Consider the following 17,418-nt stretch of genomic DNA (forward strand, 5'->3'; position numbering starts at 1 on the left):
CTGAAATAACCGGCTATTTATAGCTGCCTGCTGCTGCCGATAACGACGCAATATGAGAGTGATCAGCGTGAACACAAAAGGTATGGGGCCACAGCTGCTGTAAGACATCATACAGCTTAGAGGAACTGCAGATTCAGAATGATTACAGTGACCAAAACTTTTTCAAAAGTGAGTCTTGAAAAAAATGTAACTAACTATTTAACAACCATTCATATCATATTCTGTACTTGGAAGAAACACTATAATCAGAAATCACGCCACAACCAAAGCATTGTTATACTCATGTCCTTTCTTTGCATATATATTTCTTTGTATATTGTGAAAATAGACACTACTGTTGCACTGAAGACTCTACACAAAGTTAATGTTTGACGTGGCCTCTATTGATCTGGGAGGAATATTTGCTGAGCACATTTTGACTGCCCCGTCCTACATTCATACAGTGTCAGTAGCCTGAGGGCTGCAATAGTTTGTTTTACCACTGAGCAGTTGAGGGCACATTGAAGCATTTCCTCATTCCCTTTATACAGCCTTGACGGTCACATGCCTTTGTAGTAGCAGTACTACTTCCTTGCATTTTGTCTTAGTAGCTTTGAGAATGCAAGTAATGCAGCTGTAAACAGGTGCAAATGCAAACACAGACATAATACACTGGAACTACAAAGAATCGCCCTATTGAAGAACAAAACCAAGAGCTCTTTTCATCTGCTGTCCACATTTTCTATAAGTAGGCTGGAAGAAATATATCCATTGTGTCACACTGTCCCCCCCGTTGCGTGCGTCGTATAGGCTACGTTAGCCCCCAAAGTACTAGAAACAGCTATCTATAAACATCAAGCGCTTGTTAAACATAACAGGAAAATGCAATCAGTAGTGCACTCGATCAGAATAGGATGTGGCTCCTTTGTTGCTTGATTGCCATTGTTTGAGGAAACAATGACGGAGATAATGCATATACAGTTTTACCCCAGACGAAAGACAGACGTTATTGGAAATTAGTTAAATAAATAGTTTTGCTTGATTTATTGAGGGGTCTGATTACAGTGAGATAACGCTCACACGCTGAAACATAATCATGAACTTTACCCTGTAAATGATGCAATGGGACACCATGCTTTGGTACGTGCATCCCAATAACTCAAGTTCAACAGAATGTGTGAAGATCAATGCAATGCAGCACCACATCCCAGGGTTAAGAGGGAGGAACAATCTGCAAAAAATTGCCCGGATTACTGATTAGGCACGGTGTGTCATCTGTTTGCCATATGAGCATGTGGAAATGTAGAACAAATAATCATAATTAAAGAGTAAAAACAAATTCAGACTGGAAGTTGCACCACAACCCCATGAGTTTTTCTTCCAAATGTTTATTTTCTCAATTTTTCTCAACTTGCATCCACCTGTCATAGGCTCCTTTCCTTCACTGACCTCACGTCATAGGCTCTCACGTTAGGAGTTTATCTAAATGATTTATGGTTGAGGGCATTCAGTGAGTTGACATCTTCTTATATCCTTGAACTCCTCTGCCCCTGTTTTCCTCCCTGGATCACTCAGGTCCTCTGAGCAGATGGTTGCGGTTGTTGCACGTGTTCAGTAGCAAACCATGAAGAAATATCACAGCCCTGTTGCTGCACTCAAAGTGTGAAATATTCAACCCCTGCACTGTAGCTTTTGCCCTCTATTGCCGTTTAAAAATCCTGGTTTACTGTAGAAGCAGAGTACGGATTTCTAGCTCAACTTCACCTACTTCCAAGATGCATTGAGAAAGGAACAGGTCTGAGCTAGACGTTTCGGGTTGAGGCTTTTATGACCCTGAAGAAAGGTCAAGTTGGCTTGTTCTGTAGACAACAAGTGTTTTGACCTCTTTCAATCCTGGTTTCAACCAAATGCTGTCTCTGGCTTTTGAAGGCGATTGAGTACGTAAATGTTTTTCTCCCTACTCTGAATGTATTTATCTTACTTCGCAATGAAAGTAGTTTTTATATAAGATATTTGGATAAAAGACATATCAAAATGTCATCCGTCAATTTGACCACCGCTTATATTAATTTAATCATAGCCATACATTTAACACCATTAACCAGCTCATACCTTCGTTAAAAATATTAGATATCATGCTTCTTTGTTGTGGATATCTTGGCTGATCAGTCAGCGTAAGCTAATGGCAGGCTGAAAAAACACATACGAAGATAACAATCACCCACAATAACCATCAAATATGTGGTTTTCATACAGAATGAGTGAACATCCCTGACAGTGGATATATTTTTTTTCTCACATGAACATGCTCAGAAAAACATGTCCTGTTCTCATCCGAAGAGAGCAATATCACAGGTGAGTTGCAACAAGAGAGCCCTTGGCATTTTGAATCATCAGTAAATCAATCTGATTAATACAATGTCTTGCTTCAGTTTTCCATAATGCAAAGTGCACCTGGCTTATTATTGTTTCTCACTTGAGGTTTAGTTGTGTACACACAGACACTTGGCATGACTCTCACAGGGGCTGGACCTGTTAAGCCCAAAGGACAGTTGACAGTTGGGCACCACTGTTGAGGCATAAGAATATTTTTTTCCCGGGGGAGGGTTCATCCCTCTTTGACTGTTGTGTTGACGATGTACAGTATGGTTCATTGTCACAAGTCTACAACCCTCGCAACTTTCAACTTGCAGCAAAATTTTATTAGTGTTTTTGTTTCTTCATTTGTGTTGTGGAGATATTTCAGCATTCAAGTGGAGGTCCAACTGATTAAAGGAGCATTAAAAGGAAAAATGGAGATGTTATTTTTTTAGGTGTAATGCTTGAACCCATTTGTCTCTATTGTATTTGCTCACACGCCATCATGAGTACTCCTCCACCTAGTTCGACTGTGGGAGAACTTAGCGTGACAGTCAAAACATCTTGAATCCGTCTTTATCGGCCTTCAAGGTCTCGGTGGTCTCACCCCCCGCTTGCAGGGAAAATCCATCCAATTCCTGTCATTATCAGCCCTGGACAGGACAGGGAATTGTGTAGATATGAGGGGGAGTCCGTGACTTCTCAAGTTTATTTCAACATTGTTTATCTTTAATACAAACTGCTCGACTGTAATTTCCAAGCTACTGTCCAAGAATCTGACAAGCAGAGTGATGTATTACAATGCATGCATCACAAAGCAAATAGCAGTATGGATTAAATAGAAAATATAATCCCAATGAAGAGCCATCAGAGTGTAACTCTAAATCACATGCAGTTGTGCCTCATTCCTTAAAATAAAAAAATTATATGCTATTATTGTTCCTCACGTCTCCTTAGTTCAACTTTGACACCACTGATCGTCCATTGCACAGGATGTATCATGTTCTTGGCCACGGTATGTTTATCTCACTTCCCAATGTTTTTTCACACAGTTTGAGGATACAGGAGTGGAAACGTTGGAGGGGCCTATATGTGACCCTTTGATGGAGATTCTGGTTTTTTTTAATACAAAATTGGGGCAACATATTATTAATGATTTTTATTGATGCGTTACTTTCGTGTTCATTCTGAGAATTAGATTTATTTTTTTGCACCATATTCATTGACTGAATTGTATCCGATGATCTTTGTCTGTACTTGGCCCGGGGGAATATTGGAAACAGCTGGCAGCATTGTTAGACGCTGTCTGGGTTTCCAATTAATTATTTTTCCGGGCCTGTTCTTTTTTTTACGTATGACTAGTTGTTTTCTGTTTGCACCAAACAATAACTAACGTTTATCACCTTTATCATCTGCTGATGTAATAGAACTACTAAAAATAACTATCAGAGCAACAACAATATTTATAACAGTGCTCTGTGTACAGTACAACTTGCCAGTTTAACTTTCTATGAACAATAACATATTACCACTATCTTATCTTATTAGATATCAAATATTTGGTGATTGTATGTTTAATATGTTGTGTTGTGACTTGATAATGTTACTTAATCATACTGATATTATTTGTAATGAACAGGTATTGGTAAAATATACATTTTAGTTTAATACAGTTGTATTGCCAATTTTCCTGAGGTCTCACTGCAACGAAAGCAATTTCGAACCACAATTAAGCAGAAACAAAAAATGAAGTTGGATTGTGTGTTGATGCTGTCACGAGCCAGGGGTGGGAGGGCCAAAACTGAGGAGCAGCAGACAGAAGTCCAGGTGAGGAAAAAGCAAAAAAACAAAAGTAAAACAAGTGCCAACACTTCAAAAACTAGCTTGACAGTGACGCAACCACAGCGGTGCAACAAAGGAGACCATCTCCCAACTGACGAGGGAGAGATTAAATACACAGGGGAAGGCAGGCAATGAGGCACAGGTGGAAACAATGAGGGCGGGGCTTTACAATCACAGGAGGAGGGAGGAGTCAGGTGAAGGCAATAAACAATCAGGAAACACTGGGAAGACACACATAAAATATGGGTGTTTCCGATGCATCTTCAGGTTAATATAATGTTGTGTTTCTAGAAATGTGATCCTGCAGTAACAATTCAATTCAAATTCTCTGAATACATCTGCAAAATGTTTTATTTATTCTCGAGATTTAGATGAATAGCTTCACAAAATGTGTTTTATCGTGTTTGAAATCTGGCCAACTTTGGTTTTATGGTGTTGTTTTTCTTACAGGTACAGAGACAGATTCATGTAATACAGACTTTTTTGTAACACATCCTGGGCTCCTAAGGCCATGAGGCCGGGGCTTTGCAATCACACGAGGAGGGAGGAGTCTGAAACGAGAACAGGTGAAGGCAATAAACAATCAGGAAACCATGGGAAGACACACACATATAATACACAGGGTGTTTCAGATGCATCTTCGGGTTAATATAATGTTTTGTTTCTAGAAATGTGATCCTGCAGTAACAATTCAATTCAAATTCTCTGAATGCATCTGCAAAATGTTTTATTAATTCTCCAGATTTAAATGAATAGCTTCACAAAATGTGTTTTATCGGGTTTGAAATCTGGCCAACTTTGGTTTTAAGGTGTTGTTTTTCTTACAGGTACAGAGACAGATTCATGTAATACAGACTTTTTGCAACACATCCTGGGTTGATTACAAACCATCTTCTGTTGATTTCAAAATATATGATGATTGCTGTAGTTAAAGATAAATGGCAGAAAGTGTTTGTTTTGGCAGTGTGACAAATGGGAACCTTTCTGCCATGTCAGTCAGGATATTTGGAAACCTGGACCAATCCATACAACTGTATTTCAAATGGCATTCATTTCCTCATATTTTCTCATTCCACATATTATGATAATGTGTAACGTGAGCTACATTTGAAGTGTTTTTGTTTTGTAATGTATTAAATAGAGACACATTTACAATGCAGACCCCCACAGTGATGATATATAGATTCCTTTTGCTGTTGAGCGGGAACCATTACATAATTGATTTATCATTATTTTACAGTTTTTATTTCCACTAAATATATATCCTATGGAAAGACAATCCCAATCAGCTTGATAATTTGATAGTTGATGGAGAAATCAGTTGGACAGGAAGCACACCTGCTTTTCTCTTTTCCCTTGTGATGAAATAGTATTTGAGAATATATGTACAGCATGCAAATGTGGGTAGACAAGTTAAGCAGTATACATGTTTTAAATTAATTTTGTTATTTAATTAGCAAGTTTGAACTTTAAGAGAAATTAAAGTCGGACCTGAGGGGATTTTGTTCTCTCTCTTTGCTCGTTTGCAGCCATGCTTCCCAATTAAGGAGGAGAGGGTTATGCAGGGATATGTGAGGCAGGAGTCGCTCAGTAGGGTATTCTAGTAGGGTAACCTAATGTACATTTTAGGACATAGATTAATCGATCAACTCTTATGTCAATATTGGCAACACTGAAAGGTTCAGGGCTAATTTAAAACAGTAGATATGGAAATATTGCCCCAATATTAACACCAGCATTGATGTGTTTCATCACATGCTCAAAAACATGTTTAAGTATGCAGTACCTCTTCAAAGGGCCAACTAGCAGCCATTCTCCTGTTTACCACGTACACTCTCAGCCTTTGCATGCAGTTCAATGAAGCCAGATCACATGCTAATAATATGAATTATGTCAATCATTTTAAATGTTTCACACATATATAGTTCATATCTTTTCAGCTATCCTGTGATATTTACTCATTAAGCTTATCATCTGCATTTTAGACTCAATAAGAATGTTTTTTCTTTTCTTTTTTTATTCCTTTCAGAAATGACTTCAAAGTCAGCAATTGTTTGAGGAATAACCTCAGGTGGTCACACTGTGGGGCCGACATTCAAGAAAGTTTGACCCTGCTAACAGGTCAACATCTGGTCTGAGCCTTGTTCAGTCTTCGGCAGCTAATATAGCGGCCCAGGCCGAACAAGCACCTGGAGGATGGTCATGGACAGATGGCCCAGGCTAAAAACAAAGGTTCTCCTTGTTTTGGCGGGTGGCTGATCAATCGGTGCATTTTTTTCCTGCTTTTTCTGTTGCTGTTTGTCATCTCACACAAATCCGTCAAATCTGTCTGAGCAATGTGTTTGGACTTGACAAGGAAGGACACGCTGGGAAGTTGTTTGGAGGAGAAAGCTGCAAGGAGGACAAGCAAGTGACCCGCTCCTCTTAGACATCAGCAATACAATAATAAATGACACACAATTTCAACCACACACCTAAACCACACCAGACACCACACATGCAGTCTACATAATGTCACGTGCTTTCAATCGATCTCCTTGTTGTGCATAAATAAATCACCATGTGGCCTAAGTTGCATTATTCAAGTTTGCAGGACCATGAGAGCAGATCTTGGCGATAGCCTCAGAATAGCTTAATAACAACAACATAAGGCTATACTATTTCAAAATCAAAGAATACTGATTTATTATTTATTAATCTCTCTCTCTCTCTCTCTCTCTCTCTCTCTCTCTCTCTCTCTCTCTCCGTGTCTCGCGTTAGAGAGGTATTGCCATGTCGACTTTGCTTTACAAGTGCTTTCTTTCCTCAAGATGAATGGACTGCTGTGTTTTTGACAGATTCAACTAATCTTTGAACAACCTGTCAATCCTTATTTTTAACGTATACTCCATATATGTCCAAAAGAGACTTGCTCAAATCAAAGATATTGTAGGATAAATTGCTTTCTGGGCTCACAGACACAGTGGTAGACAGACATGTAGGCCCTTAATATATAAATTAGCATATTCTATTCACATAGAAACACCAGGCTACAATTAACACACACACAACCTTTCTTTTGTGGGAACAGATTCACTCGGGAGTGACTCATAAACTGATGAAGTGACGCCCACTAATGGTCAAAAAGGAGAATAATGGCATTATAACCAGACAGCAGCTGCTTGCATTTAAGTGTATCACAAATTACATTTGTTGAAAGTGTATATAAATATTTGGGAGTAAAAAAAACACTGAATCACATAGACTGTTTAGCATAATGAATGAATGTGAAGGTGTGACTTGTTAAGCTACCTGATAAATGCCAACGTCAGCCCTCATTCCTCTTTTACTACATGGACCATTTCATCAAAGTCTTCTCCAAGGCCTAATCATTTTTTCAATATCACACCACAGACACATTTCACAGTGAGCTTTGAAGTTGATCTGCACACCTCGAGGTATAATAACAGAGATCATTTTTGACAATGAACCACACCGCTGTCACTAAAGCACATTGCAGCTTTAGCGGTTGCTCCAACTTGTCTTCCCCAGAAAGAAACACTGATCTGTGCAGTTCTTTGAGATTGTTCCAACTCATCGTAAACACTATTTGTTACGGATCCAAAAGAGGGCAGCAGCGCTCTGCAGCCTCCCGTCCACTTTAGCTGATCCAATTAGCTGAACTTAACCTTCAGCCTCTAACTTGACAGAGGCCGCTTTCATTTGTATCCACTCCGATTTTGTTTACAAACATACTAGTTGTGCTGCTCCTGCTGCTTTTGGCTGGAGCTGTCAGAGAAAATGTATTGTGTCAGAGATGTTTTCGTGCTGTTGTCAGGGAGCCCAAACTCCACCACTGCAGGAGAGACGTATACTGGAGCTATTAGTCTTTGCTTCCCACTCTCTCTCTCTCTGTGTGTTTGTGTGTGTATGTGTGTGTGTGTGTTTGCACCAGACTTTTTCAAATCCAAGACTGCTTTCACCATGAACGCTCTACTAGTGACAAGATCTTGTTACGTGCATCCAACTGTGGAAAATGCACTTTTATCTCACTCAATATCCATCCATCCATCCATCCATTTTCAACCACTTATCCGGGGTCGGGTCGCGGTGGCAGCAGGTTCAGCAGGCCGACCCAGGCTTCTCTCTCACCCGCAACACTTTCCAGCTCATTCTGGGGGACCCCGAGGCGTTCCAAGGCCAGCCGGGAGATATAATCCCTCCAGCGTGTCCTTGGTCTTCCCCGGGGCCTCCTACCAGTTGGACGTGCCTGGAAAACCTCTAATGGGAGGCGTCCAGGAGGCATCCTGACTAGATGCCAGAACCACCTCAGCTGACTCCTTTCGACTCGACTCCAAGCTCCCCCCTGATGTCCGAGCTCCTTACCCTATCTCTAAGGCTGAGCCCGGCCACCCTACAGAGAAAGCTCATTTCGGCTGCTTGTATCCGAGATCTCGTTCTTTCGGTCACGACCCAGAGTTCGTGACCATACGTGAGGGTTGGAACGTAGACCGACCAGTAAATGGAGAGCTTCGCCTTCCGGCTCAGCTCCCTCTTTACCAAGACGGACCGGTACAGCGCCTGTTTTACAGCTGCAGCCGCACCGATCCGCCTGTCGATCTCCCGCTCCACCTTACCCTCACTCGTGAACAAGACCCCGAGATACTTGACCTCCTTCGCTTGGGGTAGCACTCTGTCCCCACTTGGAGGGAGCAATCCACCGGTTTCCGGCAGAGCACCATGGCCTCAGATTTGGAGCTGCTAACTCTCATCCCTGCCGCTTCACACTCGGCTGCAAAACGCCCCAGTGAATGCTGGAGGTCACGGTCCGAGGAGGCAAACAGGACCACATCATCTGCGAACAGCAGAGAGGCGATCCCGAGACTCCCGAACCGGATCCTCTACGCCCCCTGGCTGCGCCTAGATATCCTGTCCATGAAAGTCACGAACAGGACCGGTGATAAAGGGCAGCCCTGGCGGAGGCCAACACCCACCGGGAACGTGTCTGACTCAATACCGAGGATACGAACACAGCTCCTACTGCAGGCGTACAGAGACCGGATGACCCGTGCCAACGGGTCCGGCACCCCATACTCCCGCAGCACAACCCACAAAAACCCCCGAGGGACCCGGTCGAAAGCTTTCTCCAGGTCTACAAAGTACATGTAGACTGGTTGGGCAAACTCCCAGGACCCCTCCAGTAGTCTTGCGAGGGTAAAGAGCTGGTCCACTGTTCCACGGCCGGGACGGAATCCGCACTGTTCGTCTTGAATCTGAGGTTCGACAATCGGTCGGAGCCTCCCTTCCAGCACCCTGGCATAAGCTTTTCCCGGGAGGCTGAGCAGTGTGATACCACGATAGTTCAAGCACACTCTCCGGTCCCCCTTCTTGAAGATGGGAACCACCACCCCGGTCTGCCAGTCCATGGGCACTGTTCCCGACCCCCATGCGACACTGTAAAGGCGTGTCAGCCAAGACAGCCCAACAGTGTCCAGCGCTTTCAGCATCTCAGGGCGGATCTCATCCATCCCCGGCGCCTTGCCACCAAGGAGCTTTTTGACTACCTTAGTGACCTCTGCCAGGGATGTAGGTGCATCCACCCCAAGGACTTCAGGCACTGCCCCCTCTCCAGGGGACATGTTGGCCGGGTTTAGGAGTTCCTCAAAGTGCTCTTTCCACCGCCCGACGATATCCACAGTCCGGGTCAGCAGTTCTCCCCCCGCCCCCCGCTGAGAACAGCCTGGGGTAGGCCCTGCTTTCCCTTTCTGAGCCGCCGGATGGTTTGCCAGAACCTCCTTGAGGCCAACCGAAAGTCCTTCTCCATGGCCTCCCCAAACTCCTCCCATGCCCGGGTTTTAGCATCCGCGACAACCACAGCTGCAGCCCTTCTGGCCTGCTGGTACCTGTCAGCTGCTTCAGGAGACCCCTGGGCCAACCAGGCCTGAAAGGCCTCCTTCTTCAGCTTGACGGCTTCCCTCACCCCCGGTGTCCACCACCGGGTTCTCGAGTGCCGCCACGACAGGCACCGATGACCTTCTGGCCACAGCTCCTAGCGGCCGCGTCCACAATAGAGGCTTTGAACATGGTCCACTCGGATTCCATGTCCCCAGCCTCCCTCGGGATGTGTGAGAGGCTCGTCCGGAGGTGGGAGTTGGGGACCTCCCGGACAGGATCCTCTGCCAGACGTACCCAGTTCACCCTCACTACACGTTTGGGCTTGCCAGGTCTCTCTAGCCGACTCCCCCGCCATCTGATCCAACTCACCACCAGGTGGTGATCAGTTGACAGCTCTGCTCCTCTCTTCACCCGAGTGTCCAAGACATACGGCCGCAGATCAGATGATACGACTACAAAGTCGATCATTGATCTCCGGCCTAAGGTGTTCTGGTACCAGGTACACCTATGAGCCGCCTTATGCCCGAACATGGTGTTCGTTATGGACAAACTGTGGCTAGCACAGAAGTCCAACAACAAAACACCGTTCGGGTTCAGATCGGGCAAGCCGTTCCTCCCAATCAAGCCTCGCCAGGTTTCTCTGTCATTGCCCACGTGAGCGTTGAAGTCTCCCAGGAGAACTATGGAGTCGGCAGGCGGTGCCCTTTCCAGGACCCCTCCCACCGACTCCAAGAAGGCCGGATACTCCGAAATGCTGTTCGGTGCATAAGCACAAACAACAGTCAGAGCCTTACTCCCCGCAACCCGTAGGCGCAGGGAGGCGACCCTCTCGTTCTCCGGGGAAAACTCCAACATAGCGGCGCTCAGCCGGGGGCTCGTGAGTATCCCCACTCCCGCCCGGCGCCTCTCACCCAGGGCAACTCCAGAAAAGGACAAAGTCCAACCCCTCTCCAGGAGCTTGGTTCCAGAGCCCATGCTGTGCGTGGAGGCGAGCCCAACTATATCTAGCTGGTACCGCTCCACCTCCTGCACCAGCTCCGGCTCTTTCCCCGCTAGCGAGGTGACGTTCAACGTCCCTAGAGCTAGTCTATGCTGCAGGCGATCGGCTCGCCCAGGTCTCCTGCCTGGCCCGCCGCCCGGTCTGCATAGCATCTGACCCCGATGCTTCCCCCCGCAGGTGGTGAGTCCACAGGGTTAAAAATAACCACTCAATATGACAATATTGTTTTCAATAATGTGGCTTTCCTGCATTGGTTACGCCTCTTTTTCTCAAATAAAATTGAACACCAATTAAGTTATCACGAGCCAACATTCAAGTCACAAGAACTGTGCTGGATGCAAAAAAATGTATCACTTATTTTTTTTAAGAACTTCTGAAAGGAGATGGTGATGTTTTAGATTTGTCATTTGTGTTTGTTTTTTTACTGTGTTAAAATCCTAGTCAATCAATTAAGAGTTAATTTTGGACAGTTCTTTTTTACAAATGATCAAATTACACTTATAGTACCAAGGAAAATACACAAATCAACCTTTACTTTCATGTATTCCAGCAATGCCATCGATATGCTAAATATACAATGTCCATTTTATTTTTGCTCAGTCTGCTACTCGACAATAGCCCGGCATGGTCAGAACAAATCGCAAATTATGTGCTTAAGAAAAATAAAACCCAGATTTGTCTAGTTCCCCAGGCAACTTCACCCCCGTCTCCAGCCACCTCACACTTACCTCATCCATGGATTTGAACTCCTTGTGTGTATTTGATCCTCAGAACATTATGTTCCCTCTTACTAACCAACTTTTGGTATCTTCACTTTTTCAAGAAATCCCTGATCTGTTTCTTGGATTATTTGCTTTTAGCGCCTTTCCCTGCTGCCACACACTCACCTGCTAGACATAAATGTATAGTTTGCACTAGTTTCCACTGCCTGGACCCTGATGTGCTGTCATTTTGCACATATATGTAAAAAATAAAGGAAATAATAAAGGTCTAAAAACTATATTTTGACCCTCTTCAAGACAGGGTCACCAGGTCAGGTAATAAAACAAAGGCTAATGTCGGTTGATGCTGTGCTTTAGTGGTTTATACATCCAAACAAAGTTTAAATCTAGAACAAACCAGAGCTGTTAGGATCCCTTGGGTTCTGCCGCCCTGGAACACTTGCATGCTTTGACTTGTGGAAAAGGGACACTGCTGGCCCTGATGAAGCAAAAGTAATTTACCCACTGGATAAATTACTTTTGCTTCATCTTCTATAACTAATCACTTCTACTGTTTTGTGCAAGGTGGATGCAAATCATTGTTTCAGCCCTATATGTTTACTATTTTATCAAGTTTAAGGGGGAAGCATTGTAGAATACAAGGCCTTCCCCTCACCCGCAAGGTGACCTTGATTGTGAGCGACCCCTGCCACCCCTCACACGGTCTCTTCAGCCTCCTGCCCTCTGGTAGGAGATACCGGAGCCTCTGAGCTCGCACCACCAGGCTGTCCAACAGCTTCATCCACAAGGCTGTCAGGAAGCTGAACTCTCTCCCCACCGTCCCACTCTGTCCTCTTCTCTAGACTCGCATGTCTGGATGCTGCTAAGGAGTCACAGTCATTTATTTATAGTCCTTCACAGTCTTAATAGTTCCTAATTTATGTTGTCTATATGTTGTTGTTTTTTTACTTTTAAACAGTTTTTTGCACTTTATTATTATTACTATTGCACAATTCTCTATATGTTGGACAGAAGAGAAACATATTTTCGATCTTCTGCATGTTTGCACATTGCACAAAATTGACAATAAAACTGACTTTGACTTTTGACTTTGACTTTCAAAGGCATTGATTCATACCTTTAAGTGAAGTCTGACCCCACTGGTTTATAAATAGAAGCAATGACAGTGTAAATAGTTTTCCAGGTCTTCCTGATGTCCTCTCACTATATTAATAAAGAACCGGATCCTCAAAGAAAGGCAGTGACTATTACACGAGCCAGCACAGCGTGTGACTGTATCCAAATTGCAATTAGACCGAATGTTAAAATATGTAATCTTGAGTCGTCCTCCGGTTCCCCCTGAGGTAAACACTGTTTGCTCTGTCAGCTCTGTTGCCCTCCACTGCTCCTGCTGTTAGCAGCCGCTGGCTCAGTTGAATATAGAAGAAGGGAGGCCATGGGTGGCAAACAATCTCACTCTAAGTAAATGGAGTATTTGTTTGAAGCTGTGCATAATGGTGGGTTCTAATATCATATAAGAGGTACAATTATGATAAGGACTGGTTTTGTAACAAGGTTTAATAAGGACAGATTTATTATACAAGAGATTATGTCCCTGCCCAGCAGCAGCAGCATAATTGCACTGTAGCGCTCATTCATCTGCCTCCATTTGCAAGATCCAACAGGGGAAATAGGTACATTTACAAGATGGCATCTAAAGGTGAATCAAATGATGATACATATCCAAAGCTGGTCCTGTTTTGCTCATTTGAAGCTTAGTTCATCTTCGGTCTTAGACAAGTTACAGATGGCATTATTTGAGTGAGAGTTTTTGCACGTTTAATGATAATTGATCTGAGGATATAGTTGCTGAATGTAAGTGACTTTCACAACAGAAGCCTCCTCTTTGTGCACGTCTTTGCAGACCAGTTGTCAGACCAGTTGGTTCAATCAAGAGAGACCAGTCAGATAAAGAATAGATCACTGTTTATTATTAACAGGTGATATGTGATGATCTTGACAGAGACTTTGGTGCTTGGACTCTACAGGGAAATTGTAATTGAGGGCTGTCTGCCCTCAATAGATCAGCAACAAGATAAATCCCCCCGTGGAGTCCAGACTTGTGGTGTTTGGCGCTGATGAGGCTGATAAAATGATGAGTTGATGAAGATGATGGATCTGCGAAGACTGGGCGGAGATGGGGAGGTGGAGGGGCGCTTAACAGCAACATGAATGAACTGAAGGGAGCGAGACAATCATACTTAAAAGTGACAGCAAGATGATAGGCCAACGGTGTAATTGTTTTTCGTTGCGCTGATTGGATAGAGGAGACCCGCTGACTTATATAGCTGTGATTGACAGCCGAGAAATGACAGCAGGTAATAATGTGTGAGCATGCGTGAGACGTGATTGGCAGATGTATGAGAAATAAATTATGGGCTTAGGCATGCAAGAGTATGGTCTTTCCGACTGAACTTACGCTATAGCTTCATTTTTTTCATTGTGAGAAATGAAAGGAAATATAAACATTTTCCTCAGCCCACTTTTGTTTTTCATAATGGAAGAAAATAAATGAAAGTTTTATCTGATATGATATGCACTTCAATATGAAACTTAGCAGTTATTCTCATCATCAGTTTACCAATGCATGAACAAGACACATCAACATGCAATACATTGAAATGTCATACGACTTATATGGAAGAACATTCAACTTTCAACCGCAATTAAAAAGATGAATCATAAACACAGCTTTTTCTCACAGATGAATATATGAATCAAACTGCATAAAAGGCTGGAAGACATGATTTTAAACAACATAGGTGAGCAGACATTTAATTGAACGTTAAATTGCACTAAAGCGACTCTTGGAGAAAAAGGAATGTAGTTTCCTGTAACACCCACAGGCTCCTGTGAGGTAATGATCGGTTGTTTCTGCAGCAGTAACAGCATTTTAAGAGGCAATTGCACACAGAGTGTCAAGCTCATTTATCTTTCATTTGCTGATGCACCATAAGGAAATACATTGAAATAATTCCATCCATCCACACTCCTTACCCGCAGGATTCTCCAACATTATTGTGTATCGCTTCACAGTGTAATTTAGAATAGCTCAAAATGCGTTTCATTTCATTGAACATATTTGTTACTTGATTGCTTATTTTATCTACAGTGTACCCAAGTTTTTTTTTTCACACATTTTACAATTTATTTTCTAAATTATACCTTTTAAACATTCACCATGCACATGTACAAATACAAATTCTTCTTTTAGAACCCTTTGATATCACTTATATTTTCAAATTAAAATTGTAAAAAATAAGCTTTATTGCTCTGATCAGTGAAACGCTCCTTTCATTTTTAAGTAACTGAACATTTATGAAGACAGTGCTACTTTCATTTAATAATTGATTATTTTATCCACGTCTTATTTCTTGTTTATGATGTTGTTTTTGATGTCTTGTAAACATGGATGGTATTCAAATGTTGTACTTAGTCAGAAAATACTGAGTAAGAGAGAAATATAGAGAGAGTGGCACCAGGGTTTTGGTCTCAGGCCATTTGGAGCTAAAGCAAAGATCATTTCTGATCACATAAAAGAGTGTGTGTGTGTGTGTGTGTGTGTGTGTGTGTGTGTGTGTGTGTGTGTGTGTGTGTGTGTGTGTGTGTGTGTGTGTGTGTGTGTGTGCTACGAGAAGAGGCTTCTAATGGAGGAATGCCACTGCACCCCACACGCTTTTTGGCTAATGTGCATAATGGATTTTTTTTCTCTCTCTCTGATCTAGATTTGCAGTTTTAATATGGAGGTGGCCGCAGGGAGTACGGGGGCGCATGGTCTTGTACATTTGTACTTTGCATGTGGTTTCCTTTTCAATGAGAAGCCCATGCTCACAGAGTTAGGGAGGCCTGCTCATTCAAACAACGGATTCAAATCACTTTGCAAAAGTAGCTGCAGCACTTGTTATCCTACATGCACCATACACATGTAACATAGATCACAATCACAAAATGTATACATATATATATATATATATATATATATATATATATATATATATATATATATATATATACATATATATATATATATGTATATATATATATATATATATATATATATATATATATATATATATATATATGTTTTTATTTTTTAAAACAGATTTCTTGCAAAAATGTAAAATGTATATCCAAGTGAAATGATAAAACAACTTCATTTCCCAGAAATCTTGCGACCATGGCGCTAAGGCACGCGCTGACGTCACAAGGAAAAGGAAGCAGTGTGTAAACAGAGTTCGCTGAGATATAAGACCAGCGTGCACCGACAGCCGAACCCCACTGGCCGGTTTAACTGTGACCCCACACAAATATTAGCCGAATCACACACATCTGTTCACCGTGTATCACGTGACCTGCCGTCCTCTGCAGGTCTGTGATCTGGAGCGATCAGCTGTGTGACCTGGACCCGACTTGGAAGCAAAGGTATAGTAACTGCAGAAGTTACATTTTGTGATTTATCCGTTGCTGTCATTGAAACGGTTTGTGCAAAGTACTTTCATGCAAGTATTGGGTATAAACTTTGCTGGGACCTATTTATAGAAATGTGTTATTTTTGAGTAACTAAAGTACATAAGCTCTGCAGATGTCACTTTGGACCTTGGAAAGAGGGTTGGGTTTGTATTTTGACTCAGTTTCAGAGTCTAAAGTAATGTCTTAATGTCATTGACAGCATGAAGGAAAGACTCATGTATGAAAGTACTGTGAATATATACCACCTCTCAGGGGCCTGTGCAGTAGTTACCATTTGTTTTCTGTATTAAAGCAGACTGTTTTAAACTTTCCAAAGAAAAAGTGAGTCATAGTTCTTGAGCAGTGTGCTCTACTGCTGCAGTTATCCATTATTTTCATTATCTATCAATCAGTCTAGGAAATCTCTAGAAATAGAAATAGCAAGAGGTGCCCTTTGCAATTTTGCAGTATAATCTTCAAATGTCTTAAATTCAGTTTATGAATCAGTAAATCCTTGATTGTAATCAGAGTTTTTTGTGTGTGACTCTTTAAAAAATTCTCTTTAAAAAATGCCTGAACGATTAATCGATTATCAAAATATTTGTAGATTACAGATCTATCGATCAACCAACTGTTTCAGGTCTAATTTGCTGTCTCGTAAAGAAAAGTGGTGGTTATTTATGGGTCATGCATGAAAAAAAGACATGGTCTAATAAATACAGGCAGGTGAGGTGTTGTAACTCTGTGCAGGCCACCGGTTTGAAACTATGAAAATGTTCTTTCCCCATATTCACAATTTAAAAGCACCATATTAACATTTAACAAACACATTTGTCAAAGCAAAAATGCCCAAATTCAGTGGTTCAAGCCTCTGAAGTGTCAATGTTTGCTGTTTTTCTTAGTCTCTGTTGAGAGTAAATCAAATACATTTAAGATGTCACCTTGGGCTCAGGTAAAGTGGCATGCATCAATATTGAAAACAATAGTTTTTATTGCAGCCAGAATGTGATTTGTAAAAGGTTTTTCTTGCCACTAGTAATACCAATAAGTTGTGCCATTCCCACTGAGATCACATAATCGGATGTGAGCCCCCTTCACTCCCTCTCCTGCTGGTGTTGCATTGATTGGCCTAATCTTCCCTGTAGTCCTCTCATC

This window comes from Taurulus bubalis (genome assembly GCF_910589615.1).
Source record: "Taurulus bubalis genome assembly, chromosome: 19".
NCBI lineage: Eukaryota > Metazoa > Chordata > Actinopteri > Perciformes > Cottidae > Taurulus > Taurulus bubalis.